General features: G+C 42.1%; 1 protein-coding gene across 4 annotated transcripts in view; it reads left to right on the forward strand.

Moving 5' to 3' along the window:
* The first annotated feature begins 3,823 nt into the window (after positions 1-3,823).
* RALBP1 (ralA binding protein 1) overlaps positions 3,824-15,799 on the forward strand; it is a 55,936-nt gene continuing 43,960 nt past the window's right edge. Inside the window, exon 1 of one of the 4 annotated variants that reach the window (XM_087438916.1) lies at positions 3,824-3,838. The gene's annotated coding sequence lies outside the window, so the exon portion shown is untranslated. Of the gene's footprint in view, positions 3,839-3,879; positions 3,995-4,251; positions 4,800-15,799 lie in introns of those variants that run through there. The other 3 variants (XM_004421080.3, XM_087438915.1, XM_087438914.1) reach the window with 3 other exon arrangements.

Raw genomic sequence — 15,799 nt, forward strand, 5'->3', positions numbered from 1 at the left:
TTCTATTTTTTTCTTGAGTTAGTTTTGGTAACTTGCTCTCTTTCTAGGAATGCCTCCATTTTCATCTATTTTTAAAATTATTGGAATTATGATGTTCATAATATTCCTTTTCATTTCTGTAAGGTCTATAGCGTTGTCCCTTTTTTCATTTCTCATTTTGGTAATTTGTGTCTTCTCTTTTTATTAGTCAGTCTAGTTAAAGGTTTATCAATTCAATCTTTTCAGAGAACCAGCTTTTGGGTCCTTTTCTCTATTTTCTTGTTTTTAATTCATTGATTTCTATTTTGATCACTATTTCCTTACTTCTACTTAATTTAGGTTTGATTCACTCCACTTTTGCTATCTTCTTGAAGTGAAAGCTTAGATTATTGTCTTCCTTCTAATATTAGTATTTAATGCTATTAATTTCCCTCTAAGCACAGCTTTAGCGGCTTCCCTTAAATTTGATATGTTGTATTTTTGTTTTCATTCAGTTTCAGATATTGTCTAATTTTCATTGTGATTTCTTCTTTGGCCCATGGATTGTTTAGAAATGTGTTGTTTAATTTCCAAATATTTGGGGATTTCTCAGATTCCTTTCTGTTGTTGATTTCTAATTTAATTCCATTGTGGAAGGAGAACATATTGTATGTTTTCAATATTTTTAAAATTTACAGAGACTTGTTTTGCTGCCTATTGTATGATCTATTCTGGACAATGTTTCATTTGTGCTTGAAAAGAATGTTTATTCTGTTGTTGGATGGAGTTTCCTACATATGTCAAATATTTCAAGTTGGTTGACAGTGTAATTCAGGTCTTCTACACCCTTGTTGACTTTCTGTCTTGTTCTATCAACTGCTGAGACAGGAATTTGAAATCTCCACCCATAACTGAATTATCAATTTCTCCCTTTAGTTTTCATGATTTTTGTTTTACATGAGTTAGAATTTCTTTTGTTTTTAAGGCTGAATAATATGTCACTATATGTATATACCACATTTTATTTACCCTTTCATCCATTAGTGGCCACTTGGGTTACTTCCACCTTTTAGCTATTGTGAATAATGCTACTACAAACACGGATGTACAAATATCTCTTTGAGTGCCTGATTTCAATTCTTTTGGGTATATACTCAGGAGTGGAATTGCTGGATCAAATTGTAATTCTATTTTTAATATTTGGAGGAACGATCATAGTGTCTTCCATAGCAGATGCATCATTTTACAGTCCCTCCAGCCGGTAAAGCCATGGGTTTTTTACCTCTCACCACAAATTGAGTCCATCCTCTCTGGTAGCAAAGCTGCTAGTTTTCTTAGCTAGCCCCACCCACATTGGTAAAACTATAGTTATGGGGCAACAGAGAAGGATTGAAGCAGGCAAGAACATCATGGATATCTACTGTTCCTACTGGAACTTCTAGCAGTTTTTCAAGAATAGATGTTTCTCAAATTGTTGTCTCTGTTTGATTTCCAGTGCCTTGAAACGGTAGTTTTTGACAATTTTGTCCAGTTTTATACTTGTATTGTGTGCAGAGGAACTGTTGACCATGTCACATAGCCATAGCTGAAAGTCTCTTCCATAGTTTCTGTTTAAGTAGGAACTTGTATTAGTTAGGATCTTTCAATGTCATGTAAAAAAATCCAACTGAATTAGTTAGGACTTTTAGAATTTTGAGTCACAGAAAACTCCCAATACAAACTGGCATAAACAATACAGGAAATTTATGGCTCACAATTGTAAACAGTCTATAGGATGGGTCAAACAGGTGAGGTTTGATAGCACAGCTCTAATGATGCCATCAAACACAAGGTTCTCCTTTCCAGAACTCATTTGACAGCATTGACTTCATCTTCAGGCTCTACTGGTGCCTTTCCCCTAAACCCTATCCTTTCAGGCTTTCTCCTTGTAGGAGCCAAAAGATTGCCACATTTCCAGACCTCACATACTTATGCCATACTAGAAGAGTAAGGATGCTGCTGTTTACTAGAAACCCCAACTCAAGTCTCTGTGGGGCTCATTGGTTCTGAATGGGTTCTATGACCATCTCTGAAACTCTCAGCTACCAGAGAGAAGGATTATGCTGCATGGGTTAATGGGAAGAATGAATGCTTAGGAGAGAACCAACAAATATGTTCTATAACCACACAAATTAGCCCTAAATAATAAATAAATAAATGTATTGGCTCACCCAGCTAGGCTCACAGACTCCAAGCACTTATAGAAAAGCTATACAAAACTCAAGGTTTCTGAAACTGAAACCAGTCTTCACGCTGCCATCTCTTGGTTTCTCTCCCTTTCCATTCCCGCCCCACCCTACTACCCGCTTTGCCTTCATTCATTCCTAATGTAGACAGGCCTCTTTATATTGTGAAGAACATGGCAATCAGCAGCTATCTCAGTAAACACCTTTTTTCCCTCCCTGCTCTGTGTCCATATAGCATTTTAAGCAAGGGCTCAATAACGCCCCAACTTGGATCAGTGCCTATCTCTTAGCCCAGTTAGCGTTGCCAGAGGCAAAGTGTATTGTAACTGGCACGGTAACACGCCCAGCCCAGTGGTCCGAGGTCACTGTTCTGTTGCCAGAAGGGCAATAAGCAAGCTTTTCAAGCAGTCAGAAAACAATGGCTACCACACACCATCTTGGTATCTAATTGTGGCAGGCTCCTGAATGCCAGGCTGAGGGGGCTGAACTTTACTGGGTAGGAAATGCAGAGTACAAGGGAACAGCCTATTGTCAAATGTAAGGAAAGCTGATCTGGGAGGTACAGTGCAGGATGGATCGCAGAGGTCAATCTAAATAGCTAATGAAGTTCTAAAGATAGTATTGCACTAGGAATGGAAGCGATGGGAAGGACCATCTATCCCAAATTGTATTTCCCGTAATAACTGGACAAATTTTATAAAACAAGAACACTTCAAAAGACCCCTGATTTCCAGCCATGCATTAGCAGAACAATTCTTCAAGCCTTTGTGAAGGATTTCTGGAGGAAATCCAGTTATTTCCAGTCTTCCTCGTGATTCAGTTCTATTTGCAAGCTAAACATGCGCCCAGGCAGTTCTAATTCAGGTGTTCCTTTGTAAGTGTTGAGCCAAAGGGGGGATGGAAGACAGCAGTCCCGCCGTACCGCAAGAACCAAAGCGGGCCCTCGTCAACACCCATTTTAGGAATTTTGAGGCTGTCCCAGCACACAGTTTTATACTAGCCTGTACTCAGAGGCCCAAGGCGCTTCCCCTCCCCCCTCAAAGAAGGAATCCCCACCACAAGCAAAAGACTCCCCACCCAGTACTCGGCCAGGAGGATGCCCCACCCAGCAGCAAGCTGGTCCGGCCTCCTAGGCTGGTTTAACTGGTTAGGACGACTGAAACCCGCTGGCACAAAAGGTCTGAACTTCGGCAACTGACGAACAGGCTGGCCCGAGCATGGAAAGGAAAGCTCTTTTCTTTCTCAAGACCACCGGAGGCACCGCCCCCAAACCATCTTCAGCGATATTTCACTCAGGGTAGACCTACGTCCCACCCAGTCCCCCAAGACCAGGAACTGCGCAGGCGCTCGTAAAGCACTGGCGGCGCGTTCTGTGGCGCGCTTCCTCAGTCTCCTCAGAGAGCACCTGGGGCCGAGGGAGGCGCGGTGCCTCCTGGGTATTGTAGTGAGCTTTCTGGACAAAGGGCGTTCCCGTAGACTGGCGCTGGGTTTCCGAGAACTACGCCTCCCAGTGTGCTCCGCGCGAGGGCACGGGGCGTTGCCCTTGCGGGCCATGGCCGTCAGCGCCGAGAGGAGGACCCGGGAAGCCGACCGCGGCGGGAGGAGGGAATGCGCGTGCGTGCTGGGCCGGCTCGTCCTGTTCCGTCCCAATCATTGTAAACAGGCGGAGGCTGGGGCGGGGTGGGAATGGGGCGCCCCGGGCCGGTCGGGGGCGCAGCGCAGGAGGCGGCTACGGTGGCTGCGGCGGCAGCGTGAGCGCGAGGAGGCGGCGGCTGCGGCGGGGGCGGGCGGTCGCGCTGCTGCAGGCACAGGTCGGTGACGGGCTGCGGCGGTGTGCGGGGGTCGCGGGATGCCCCTCGCGTGCCGGGGCAGCCCTCTCCGCGGCCGCGGCTGTCAGGCAGCGTGCGGGGCTGGGAGCTCGCGGCGCGCGGGGCTGTAGTTGGGGTGGGGGGCGTGGCTGCCCCTAGTGCGGGTTCCTGCCGGGCAGCTCTCTCCCCGGTGCTCGCCCTTCTGCCGTCCGTGCCTCCCACTTGCCGGCCGGGCCCCCCTCATGGCATCGCATCTGCGATTCCGTGCTCTCGGGGGCTGGAGGAGGAGGGTCAGGAACCGAGCCCTCCACCCCGAGTCTGCAGGCCTCAGGGCAGCGCTTGGGCGCACCGGAACGGAGGAGAGGGACTCCGTCTTTTATGTAACCGTACTATTTTCCAGTCGCGCCCGGAGTGTTGACCCGTGTCCAGTGCTTGCCCAGTGGACTAGGAGAAGGCGCTTGATGTTGCCCAGCGCTCGCTGGCGTGGAACATTGGGGCTCCTTTGGGTGCTGCGATCTTTAGTTCAGGTTTCAGTGCGAATGGACGGACAGATCTGGAGTTGAGAATTCGTTTCACAACTCATTTTCAAGTATACTTGTACCAAAATGCTCTTATTGAGGTCAGGGTTTTTTTGTTTTTTTGTTTTTTTTTTAATCGTTGTAAGGGTAAAACAGGTTTTACAAAATATTCCACATCTCAGTCTTACCTGAAGTCATTAGGCTGTTTCAAGTTTTGGGATTCATTCCTACAGAGCCTCCCTCTTGAGCAAGCAACATGTTTCCTCTAAGGCCTAGTGGAGTTCTTTAAGGTAATTAAAATGTTAATTCGAGGTATTTTGAATGTGCCTGAAAAGAAGTACTGTCGTTTGGACATTGAGTTAACACACCGTTTGGCCTCATTGGAAGAGCTTTCCCTGAATGTTTTGTTTAGTGCAGTGGGCATGTTCAATGCTGCAGCACTTTGGGTAGCATTCCATCATACTTGGCAGTTATTCACAAAATATTTAAATGGTGATAAGGGACAGGCCCACTTTTGGTTTGGTGATCACGGAGACAGCACTTCTAATGAATAAATGGGACTCTGGATGAGAAAGATAACCTCACTTTAGCCTTTCAAACTGTCTTGGTGATTTGATAATTCATTTCTGTGTTTCTTCTTGAAAATGAGTAATGCCCGTAAGCTGTATTGGCAGTAGTAGGGGTAGGAAGGAAGTTAGTAGAGTGGTTCCCACTTTTCAGAGTGACCCGTAATCCAAGTGGTGTAGGCTAGTTTAACAGTAACTGTTGAGAAGTAATTCTTTAAACAAAGTATCTTGAAGCAATGTGCCATAACCTCATTTGCTATCTTTTCAAGACATTATTTCTCATTTTAGATCTTTCAGGGACCATTTCTCCCCTAATTTAGAAAATAGAAATGGTGTTAGAAAATGCATATTAACTTTAATTTGTACAGTTATGTTTGCACAGTTGTTTGCTTCGTAAAGAGAGATTGGGCCCAGAACGTAACCTGAAAGTATGTTTGTTCTTTTTTGAAAGAAAATCCCTGATAGAAGCTTATGTTAGTATTTGTGGAGGGAGTAAGGAAAAATGCAGATCGTTTGGTAGAGAGGAATTACTGTGTTGCAGGTACTGTGCCAGGTGAACAGGACTTAAAGATGCCTTCAGGGTGGTAAGACTTTGTTACTTGAACTGTCAACAACTACAATACGTTTTTAGGATTGCTTTGATTGGAGAAAGTATGGGAGTACAGTGGGTATACAAAGGCGGTAGTGGTCAGTTTCTTGAGGGAAGAGGAGATTGAGGAAAGGGGCAGTGGTAAGGACAAACTATAATAGGACGTGATGAAAACAATGAGTGTATATAGGAAGGGAAGGGATGGGCATTTAGGTAGAAGGAACAGTGTGAGCAAACTTACACGGGCATCTAAACTTACAGAGTGAATTGTAGGATCTGCAAGTGCAGCTCCTGAGGGTATAGGGTGGTGGCAAGACATGAAACTGGGGAGGTAGGCAGAGACCAAATTATGTCTTGTATACAGTCGAAGTAATTTCAGCTTTATCTCATAAGCAAATAGGAGCCAGTGAGACAGGATAAAGAAGAGAGACCTGAGCCAGCTCGACCCATTTTTAACTCCCTGTCGTGTGTCAGGTACTATATTAGATTCCTTATACTTTATGTCCTTAAACTTAAAGAAAGCTTAGGCATGACTGAGGCAGAAAGTGGGGGAAAGGCACGTAAGGCAGAGGGAAAGTTGGGCATGATGAGAGAGAGTATGGAACACTTTTAAGAATGGGAAGTTGTTCTCTATAGCCGTAGTGTTGGGGTTATGGTGGTAAGTAGCAGAAGTATTGCATGCCATTCTAAGGGTTTTAGAGGTTTTTTTCTATAGATAATAATAGAGTTTATGGATTTTAATCAGGAAAGACACATGGTAAGGTTTTCATTTTAGAAAGATCACTCCAGTATTATAGGGTATAGATTACAGAAGGGAAGGAGGGCAGATAACACAGGATGCAGAAAGACTGCTTAGGAAGTTTTTGTAAAAATTGAGGTGAGAGGCAAGGGTCTAAACTAAGGCAGTGTCAGTGGAGATCCAGAGGAGTAAGTTAATAGCACAAATATTTAGAAGGTAGAATTCATAGGATTTAGTAACAATTGGATGTGGGGAGTGAGGGAGAAATGGTAGGATAAGATGACTTGGATATTAACTTGGGTGGTTGAATAGACAAAGGAAAGTACACTGAGACTGGGAATTCAGGAAGAGGAGCAAATTTGAGGAGGAACAGTATTTTAGCTTGTGGGTATATTGAGTGGGAGTTATCTGTGGAACATCCGGGTGGAAACATCTACTACAGAGTTGGTGTGGGGTTTGGAGTACAACACAGAGGTCTTGATAGGAGAGTCATCGGCTATATTATAGGGGGTAGCTGAAGCCTTTGATTTAGGTAACACCACGTAGGAGTTTGCTGATGGAGAGTAGTTCTGAAAGTAGGCAATGGAGAACATCTAAAGCCAGATAGAGGAAGAAGAACTGGAAAAGGAAATTCCTAAGTGGTTAGAGATGTAGAAAAATCACGAGAAAATGTCGTAGAAGCCCAAATGGGATTATTTCAAAAGGAGGCTATACTTCACAACTGACTCTCCAGAAAAAATAAAAATTTTAAAAAAGGAAGCTATACTTTAAATGCTTTGAGAACTGGAGTAAAACAAGAATTTTTGGGAGTCTATTGATTTGATAACTCAGTGAGAGCAGTTTTGAGAGCATTCTACTTAATGCTGCCTTATCGGGAAGGTGCTAAGTTTCATTGAATTGAGGCATTAATGGGAGGCCAGAGAGCGGAGAAAGCAAATGTAGATTATTTCAAGAATAAAAAAAGTAAAATCTTAGCTGTGAAGGGAAGAATATAAAGAGGATGATAAAAGGTTAAGGGAGGGATTTTTTTGTGTGTGTAAGGAAGATTAGCCCTGAGCTAACATCTGTTGCCAATCCTCCTCTTTTTGCTGAGGAAGATTGGCCCTGGGCTAACATCCTCCCATCTTCCTCTACTTTATATGTGGGACGCCTGCCACAGCATGGCTCGATAAGCAGTGCACAGGTCTGTGCCTGGGATCCGAACCCATGAACCCTGGGCCGCTGAAGCAGAGCGTGCAAACTTAACTACTACGCCACTCGGCCGGCCCCAAGGGAGGGATTTATATTTTTATTTTTTGTTTGTTTTGTGAGAAAGCTTAGCCCTGAGGTAAATCTGTTGCCAATCCTCCTCTTTTTGGTGAGGAAGGCTGGCCGTGGGCTAACATCCGTGTCCATCTTCCTCTACTTTATATGGGATGCTGCCACAGCATGGCTTGACAAACAGTGCGTTGGTGTGCGCCCAGGATCTGAACCCCGGGCCGCCGCAGTGGAGCGCACAAACTTAACCGCTATGCCACCAGGCCGGCCCCAAGGGAGGGATTTTCGACATGGCAAAGACTTTAGCCTGCTTTTTTCTTATAGTAGCTTTATTGTGATATAATTCGTATGACATAAAATTCATCCTTTTAAAGTGTACAATTCATTGGTTTATAGTATATTAACAGAGGTGTGCAACCATCTCCATAATCAATTTTAGAACACTTTCATTACCCCCAAAAGGAAACCTCTTACTCATCATCAGTCATTCTCCATTCCCCCAGCTCCCAGCCAGTGGCAATCACTAATCTACTTTCTGTCTCTGGATTTGCCTGTTGTGGACATTTTATATAAATGGAATCATAGATTTGATCATTTGTGACTGACTTCCTTTACTTAGTATAATGTTTTCAAGCTTCATTTATATTGTAGCATATATCAGTACTTCATTCCTTTTTTTTTAAAATTTTTTGTTTATTGCAGTAACATTGGTTTATAACATTGTATAAATTTCAGGTGTACATCATTATACTTCTATTTCTGCATAGATTACATCATGTTCACCACCAAAATACTAATTACAACCCATCACCACACACATGTGCTGAATTATCCCTTTCACCCTCCTCCCTCCCCGCTTCCCCTCTGGTAACCACCAATCCAATCTCTGTCTCTATATGTTTGTTTATTTTTGTTATTATCTACTACTTAATGAAGGAAATCATACGGTATTTGACCTTCTCCCTCTGACTTATTTCACTTTGCATTATACTCTCAATGTCCATCCATGTTGTCACAAATGGCTGGATTTCATCGTTTCTTATGGCTGAGTAGTATTCCATTGTGTATATATACCACATCTTCTTTATCCATTTGTCCTTGATGGCCACTTAGGTTGCTTCCAAGTCTTGGCTATTGTGAATAACGCTGCAGTGAACACAGGGGTGCATGTATCTTTATGCATTGGTGTTTTCAAGTTCTTTGGATAAATACCCAGCAGTGGAATAGCTGGATCATACGGTAGTTCTATCCTTGATTTTTTGATGAATATCCATACTGTTTTCCATAGTGGCTGCACCAGTTTGCACTCCCACCAGCAGTGTATGAGAGTTCCCTTGTCTCCACATCCTCTCCAACATGTTGTTTCCTGTCTTGTTAATTATAGCCATTCTGATGGGCGTGAGGTGATATCTCATTGTAATTTTGATTTGCATTTCCCTGATAGTTAATGATTTTGAACATCTTTTCATGTGTCTGTTGGCCATCTGTATATCTTCCTTGGAGAAATGTCTGTTCAGGTCTTTTGCCCATTTTTTAATTGGGTTGTTAGTTTTTTTGTTGTTGAGATGTATGAGTTCTTTATATATTTTGGAGATTAACCCCTTATCAGATGTATGCTTTGCAAATATCTTCTCCCAATTGTTAGGTTGTCTTTTCGTTTTGTTGATAGTTTCCTTTGCTGTGCAGAAGCTTTTTAGTTTGATGTAGTCCCATTTGTTTATTTTTTCTATTGTTTCTCTTGCCCGGTCAGACATGGTGCTTGAAAATATGTTGCTGAGACCGATGTCGAAGAGTGTACTGCCTATGTTTTCTTCTAGAAGTTTCTTGGTTCCAGGTCTTACATTCAAGTCTTAAATTTAATCCATTTGGAGTTAATTTTTGTGTATGGTGTAAGGTAAGGATCTACTTTCATTTTTTTGCATATGGCTGTCCAGTTTTCCCAACACCATTTGTTGAAGAGACTTTCTTTTCTCTATTGTATGTTCTTAGCTCTTTTGTCAAAAGATTAGCTGTCCATAGATGTGTGGGTTTATTTCTGGGCTTTTGATTCTATTCCATTGATCTGTGTGTCTGTTTTTGTGCCAGTACCATGCAGTTTTTGTTACTATAGCTTTGTAGTGTATTTTGAGATCAGGGAGTGTGATACCTCCAGCTTTGTTCTTTTTTCTCAGGATTCCTTTAGCTATTTGGGGTCTTTTGTTGTTCCAGATAAATTTTAGGATTCTTTGTTCTATTTCTGTGAAAAATGTTGTTGGAACTTTGATAGGGATTGCATTGAGTCTATAGATTGCTTTAGGAAGTATGGACATCTTAACTATGTTACTTCTTCCAATCCAAGAGCACGGAATATCTTTTCATTTCTTTGTGTCTTCTTCAATTTCTTTCAGCAATGTTTTATAGTTTTCGGTGTACAGATCTTTCACTTCTTTGGTTAAGTTTATTCGTAGGTATTTTATTCTTTTTGTTGTAATTGTAAATGGGATTGTATTCTTAATTTCTCTTTCTGCTACCTCATTGTTTGTGTATAGAAATGCAGCTGAGTTTTGTATGTTGATTTTGTATCCTGCAACTTTACTGTATTCGTTTATTACTTCTAAAAGTTTTCTGGTGGATTCTTTAGGGTTTTTATATATAAAATCATGTCATCTGCACATAGTGAGAGTTTCACTTCTTCCTTTCCAATTTGGATCCCTTTTATTTCTTTCTCTTGCCTGATTGCTCTGGCTAGGACTTCCAGTACTATGTTAAGTAGGAGTGTTGACAGTGGGCATCCTTGTCTGGTTCCTGTTCTTAGAGGGATAGGTTTCAGTTTTTCACCATTGAGGATGATATTAGCTGTGGGTTTGTCATATATGGCCTTTATTATGTTGAGGTACTTTCCTTCTATACCCATTTTATTCAGAGTTTTTATCATAAATGGATGCTGTATCTTGTCAAATGCTTTCTCTGCATCTATTGAGATAATCATGTGATTTTTATTCTTCATTTTATTAATGTGGTGTATTACGTTGATTGATTTGCAGATGTTGAACCATCCCTGCATTCCTGGGTTAAATCCCACTTGATCATGCTGTATAATCTTTTTAACGTATTGTTGTGTGCAATTTGCTAGTATTTTGTTGAGGATTTTTGCATCGATGTTCATCAGTGATATTGGCCTGTAATTTTCTTGTTTTGTGTTGTCCTTGTCTGGTTTTGGTATCAGGGTAATGTCGGCTTCGTAGAATGAGTTAGGGAGCTTCCCCCCCTGCTCAATTTTTTGGAAGAGTTTGAGAAGGATAGGTATTAAGTCTTCTTTGAATGTTTGGTAGAATTCACCAGGGAAGCTGTCTGGTCCTGGACTTTTATTTTTGGGGAGGTTTGTGATTACTCTTTCAATCTCCTTACTGGTGATTGGTCTATTCAAATTCTCTACTTCTTCTTGATCCAGTTTTGGAAGGTTGTATGATTCTAAGAATTTATCCATTTCTTCCAGATTGTCGAATTGGTTGGCATATAGCTTTTCATAGTATTCTCTTATAATCTTTTGTATTTCTGAGGTGTCTGTTGTAATTTCTCCTCTTTCATTTCTGAATTTACTTATTTGTGCCTTCTCTTTTTCTTGGTGAGTCTAGCTAAAGGTTTGTCAATTTTGTTGATCTTTTCAAAGAACCAGCTCTTGGTTTTATTAATTTTTTCTATTGTTTTTAAGTATCTATTTCATTTATTTCTGCTCTGATTTTTATTATTTCTCTTCTACTGATTTTGGGCTTTGTTGTTCTTTTTCCAGTTCCTTTAGGTGCATTGTTAGATTGTTTATTTGAGATTTTTCTTGTTTGTTGAGATAGGCTTGTATTGCTATAAACTTCCCTCTTAGAACCGCTTTTGCTGTATCCCATTAATTCTGGCATGTCGTATTTTCATTTTCATTTGTCTCCAGGTATTTTTTGATTTCTTCTTTGATTTCTTCGTTGACCCAGTCGTTGTTCAGTAGCATTTTGTTTAATCTCCACGTATTTGTGGCTTTTCTGATTTTCTTCCTATAGTTGATTTCCAGTTTCATACCGTTGTGGTCAGAAAAGATGCTTGGTATTATTTCAATCTTCCTAAATTTATGGAGACTCGTTTTGTGGCCTAATATGTGATCAGTCCTGGAGAATGTTCCATGTGCATTTGAAAAGAACGTGTATTCTTTGGTTTTTGGATGGGATGCTCTGTATATATCTACTAGGTCCATCTGTTCTAGTGTGTCGTTTAAGGCCAGTGTTTCTTTATTGATCTTCTGTTTGGATGATCTATCCGTTGGTATAAGTGGAGTGTTAAAGTCCCCTACTATTATTGTGTTACTGTCTATTTCTGTTTTTATGTCTGTTGATAATTGCTTTATATATTTAGGTGCACCTACGTTGGGTGCGTAGATATTTACAAGTGTTATATCCTCTTGTTGGATTGTTCCCTTGATCATTATGTAATGCCCTTCTTTGTCTCTTTTTACAGTTTTTGTTTTAAAGTCTATTTTGTCTGATAGGAGTACTGCTACCCCAGCTTTCTTTTCATTGCCATTTGCGTGGAGTATCTTTTTCCATCCCTTCACTTTCAGTTTGTGAGTGTCTTTAGGTCTGAAGTGTGTTTCTTGTATGCAGCATATATATGGGTCTTGTTTTTTTATCCAGTCAGCCACCCTATGCCTTTTAATTGGAGCATTTAGTCCATTGACGTTTAAAGTAGCTATTGATAAGTATGTACTTACTGCCATTTTTTAACTTTTTTTTTCTCAGTGTTTTAGTAGTCCTTCTCTGTTCCTTTCTTCTTCTATACAGAATTGATGGTCACTTTAGTTTGACCTCTGTCTGAAAGCTGTACTCTTTAACTCCCTCCTCCCTCATGTTTTTGATATCATATCTAACCTCTTTGTTGTGCATTTGTATCCATTACGTTCTAATCATGGAAATAGATAATTTTTCCTATTTGTGGTCTTCTCTTTTCCCCTTAAATCAGTCCCTTTAACATTTCTTGTAGCACTGGTTTCTTGGTGACAAACTCCTTTCATTTTTGCTTATCTGGGAAAATTTTGATCTCTCCTTCCATTTTGAATGATAACCTTGCTGGGTAGAGTATTCTTGGCTGTAAGATTTTTCCTTTTAGCACTTTAAATATATCGTGCCATTCTCTTCTAGCCTGTAAGGTTTCTGCAGAGAAGTCAGCTGATAGCCTTATGGGGTTTCCTTTGTTCGTAACTTGACATTCTCTTGCGGCTTTTAGGATTATCTCTTTATCTTTAATTCTGGACATTTTGATTATGATGTGTCTTGGTGTGGGCCTCTTTGGGTTTATCTTGTTTGGGGCTCTCTGTGCTTCCTGTACCTGGATGTCTGTTTCCTTCCTTAGGTTAGGGAAGTTTTCATCTATTATTTCTTGAAATAGATTCTCTGACCCCTTGTCTCGCTCTTCTCCTTCAGGGACACCTATAACATGGATGTTAGTGTGCTTGATGTTGTCCCAGAGGTCCCTTAGACTGTCCTCAGTCTTTTTAATTCTTTTCTCTTTTACCTGTTCACCTCGGGTAATTTCTTCTAGTCTTTTGTCCAGCTCACAGATCCCTTCTTCTGTATCCTCTACTCTGCTTTTGAGTCCCTCTAATGAATTTTTCATTTCCAGTATCGTATTCTTCATTTCTGATTGGTTCTTTTTTATATCTTCCATTTCTTTGTTGACATTCTCACTGAGTTCATCTATTCTTCTCCCCAGATCAGTGAGCATCCTTAACACTCTTAGTTTGAACTCTCTGTCAGGTAGGTTGCTCATTTCTGTTTCACTTAGTTCCTTTTCTGGGGTTTTGTCCTGTTCCCTTACTTGGAATGTATTCTTTTGCCTCTTCATTTTGCCTCTTTCCCTGTGCTTGTGTCTACGTATTAGGTAGGTCAGCTACGTCTCCTGCTCTTGGATAGGTGACCTTATGTAAGTGATGGCTTAGGAGGCTTCCAGTGTGCTTCCCTCAGTTCTCAATGTTCCAGGGGTGACCCCTCTGTGGGCTACGTGTATCCTTCTGCTGTGGCCTGTTTGCTCTCCCTGTAAGCACCCAGGGAGGCTGAGTTATGCTCCTGGCCAGCTGTTGTAATGCTCAGCTGCTTGTAGTTGTTGTGGGCCCTTCAGTCTCTTTATCAGGTGTGGGGATCCCCAGCACAGTTGGCTGCAAGTTCTAGTACCACATTTGTGTTGCAGTATTTCTTTTAAGTGAGTAGGCCCCCACCGTGGCAGGTTGTTAGGCTCAGGGCCTTACAATTGCTGTAAGCCTCTAGCCTATTAGGTCTCTTGTCAGCTCTCTGAGGATTGCAGCTGGGTGGGGCTGGCCTCAGGCACAGGAGCACCCAATTGTTTCAGGTTTTGGAAGGTGGAGCAAACCTCTTATGTGGGTCTTTGAGAAGCACAAGTCTTCTGCGGCTGAGAAGCCCTGCTGCCCACAGGTCCACACACACAGTCAACATAGTCCTGCCCCATGTGAGTGCCCCGACCTCCCCAAGCGGACCCAGTCTCTCCACGGTGGGAGCCCCACACACTCCACCACTGCCCCACACTCTCCACCCGCTCCTTGTGCACACCCTGCCCTGCTCAAGTCGGCTCAGTTGCCAGGCTGCAGAGAATCCAGTCACCAATCTATGCAGGCCCACAAGTTGCCTGAGGGCTTGTTGTTGGGTGGGGCCAGTCTCTAGGGTGGGCTGCCTGCCCTGGCTGAGCTGGATTAAATCGGTGCTCTAGCGGGTGGGGCAGACCCTGGGCTAGCAGGCCTCAGGGAGAACTCCAATGGCATCTGTGTCAGCACGCTCACACCAGGCCACAACAATGGCCGCCGCCAATGTCCCAGTCCCTGGAGAGGTCTCACCCCTCACCGAGATGCACTCAGGGCCTATTAGGGGAGTCTCTTGTCACCAAAGCACTGTACACCTTTCTTTCTGGTGATTTTAGGGTGCTTCCTGAAACGGGTGAGTTTGTGCGTGGGCCCTTTAAGAGCCAGTTTTAGTTTCTTTGTGAACCTGGTTTTCTGGGGGTGTTCCCTAGTGTTTTAGTGGCAGGCACAGTCAGATATTATGCCGCTGGTCTCAATTGTGCTGGGTCCACAATATGCCCACAGCGGGGGCGCTCCCTGGCTCAGGGCCCCGCGTCTCCAGGGAGGGCTGCGTACCTGTGAGCTGCTCCCGGGCGGCCGTGAAGCTGGCAGCTTGTGAAGGCGGCGTTTTTCCTCCCCAGAAGGGAGTCTCTGCCTCTTCCACCTCAGTTAGGATTGTCCGTTGTTGCAGGAGTTCCTCTCATCCAGTTTTCAGTTCTGTCTCAGGGGTAATTTTTCCACGAGTAGTTGTAAATTGGCTGTGTCCACGGGAGGAGGTGAGTTCCGAGTCTGCTTATGCCGCCATCTTGACTCTTCTCTCCTATTCTTTTATTTTTGAAGGATAATTTTGCCAGATAAAGAATTCTTGGTTGACAGTTTTTTTCTTTCCATATTTTTTTGTCATCCCACTGCCTTTTGGCTTCTATGGGTCTGATGAGAAGTCAGAATGTTAATGTTATTGAAGATCCCTTGTGTGTGATGAGTCACTTATCTCCTGCTTCTTTCAAGATTCTCTCTTTGTCTTTGTCTTGCAGCTGTTTGATTAAGATGTATCTTGGTGTGGATCTTATTGAGTTTATCCTGCTTGGACTTTGTTGAACTTCTTAGCTTTATAGATTAATGGTTTTCATTAAATTTGAGAAATTTTTGGCTGTTATAGGCATATATTGTTTTATTGTGCTTTGCATTATTGTGCTTCACAGATATTGCATTTTTTTTTCATAAAACCCTCCATCTGCAAAAAGATTATGACTCACTGAAGGCTGGGTGATGGTTAGCATTTTTTAGCAATAAAGTATTTTTTAATTAAAGTGTGTACATTGTTTTTTTTTTAGACATAATACTATCACATACTCAATAGACTACCGTATAGCGTAAACATAACTTTTATATGCACTGGTAAACCAAAAAATTTGTGTGACTCACTTTATTGCAATATTCACTTTATTACAGTGGTCTGGAACTGAATTTGCAATATGTCCAAGATATGTCTGCATTTTTTCAAATATTCTTTCTGCTCCTTTTTCTCTTTCCTCTCCTTTTGGGACTCTGTTATG

This window comes from Ceratotherium simum, chromosome 14 (assembly GCF_057802395.1).
Source record: "Ceratotherium simum simum isolate JZ-2026a chromosome 14, ASM5780239v1, whole genome shotgun sequence".
Classification (NCBI taxonomy): Eukaryota; Metazoa; Chordata; class Mammalia; order Perissodactyla; family Rhinocerotidae; genus Ceratotherium; species Ceratotherium simum.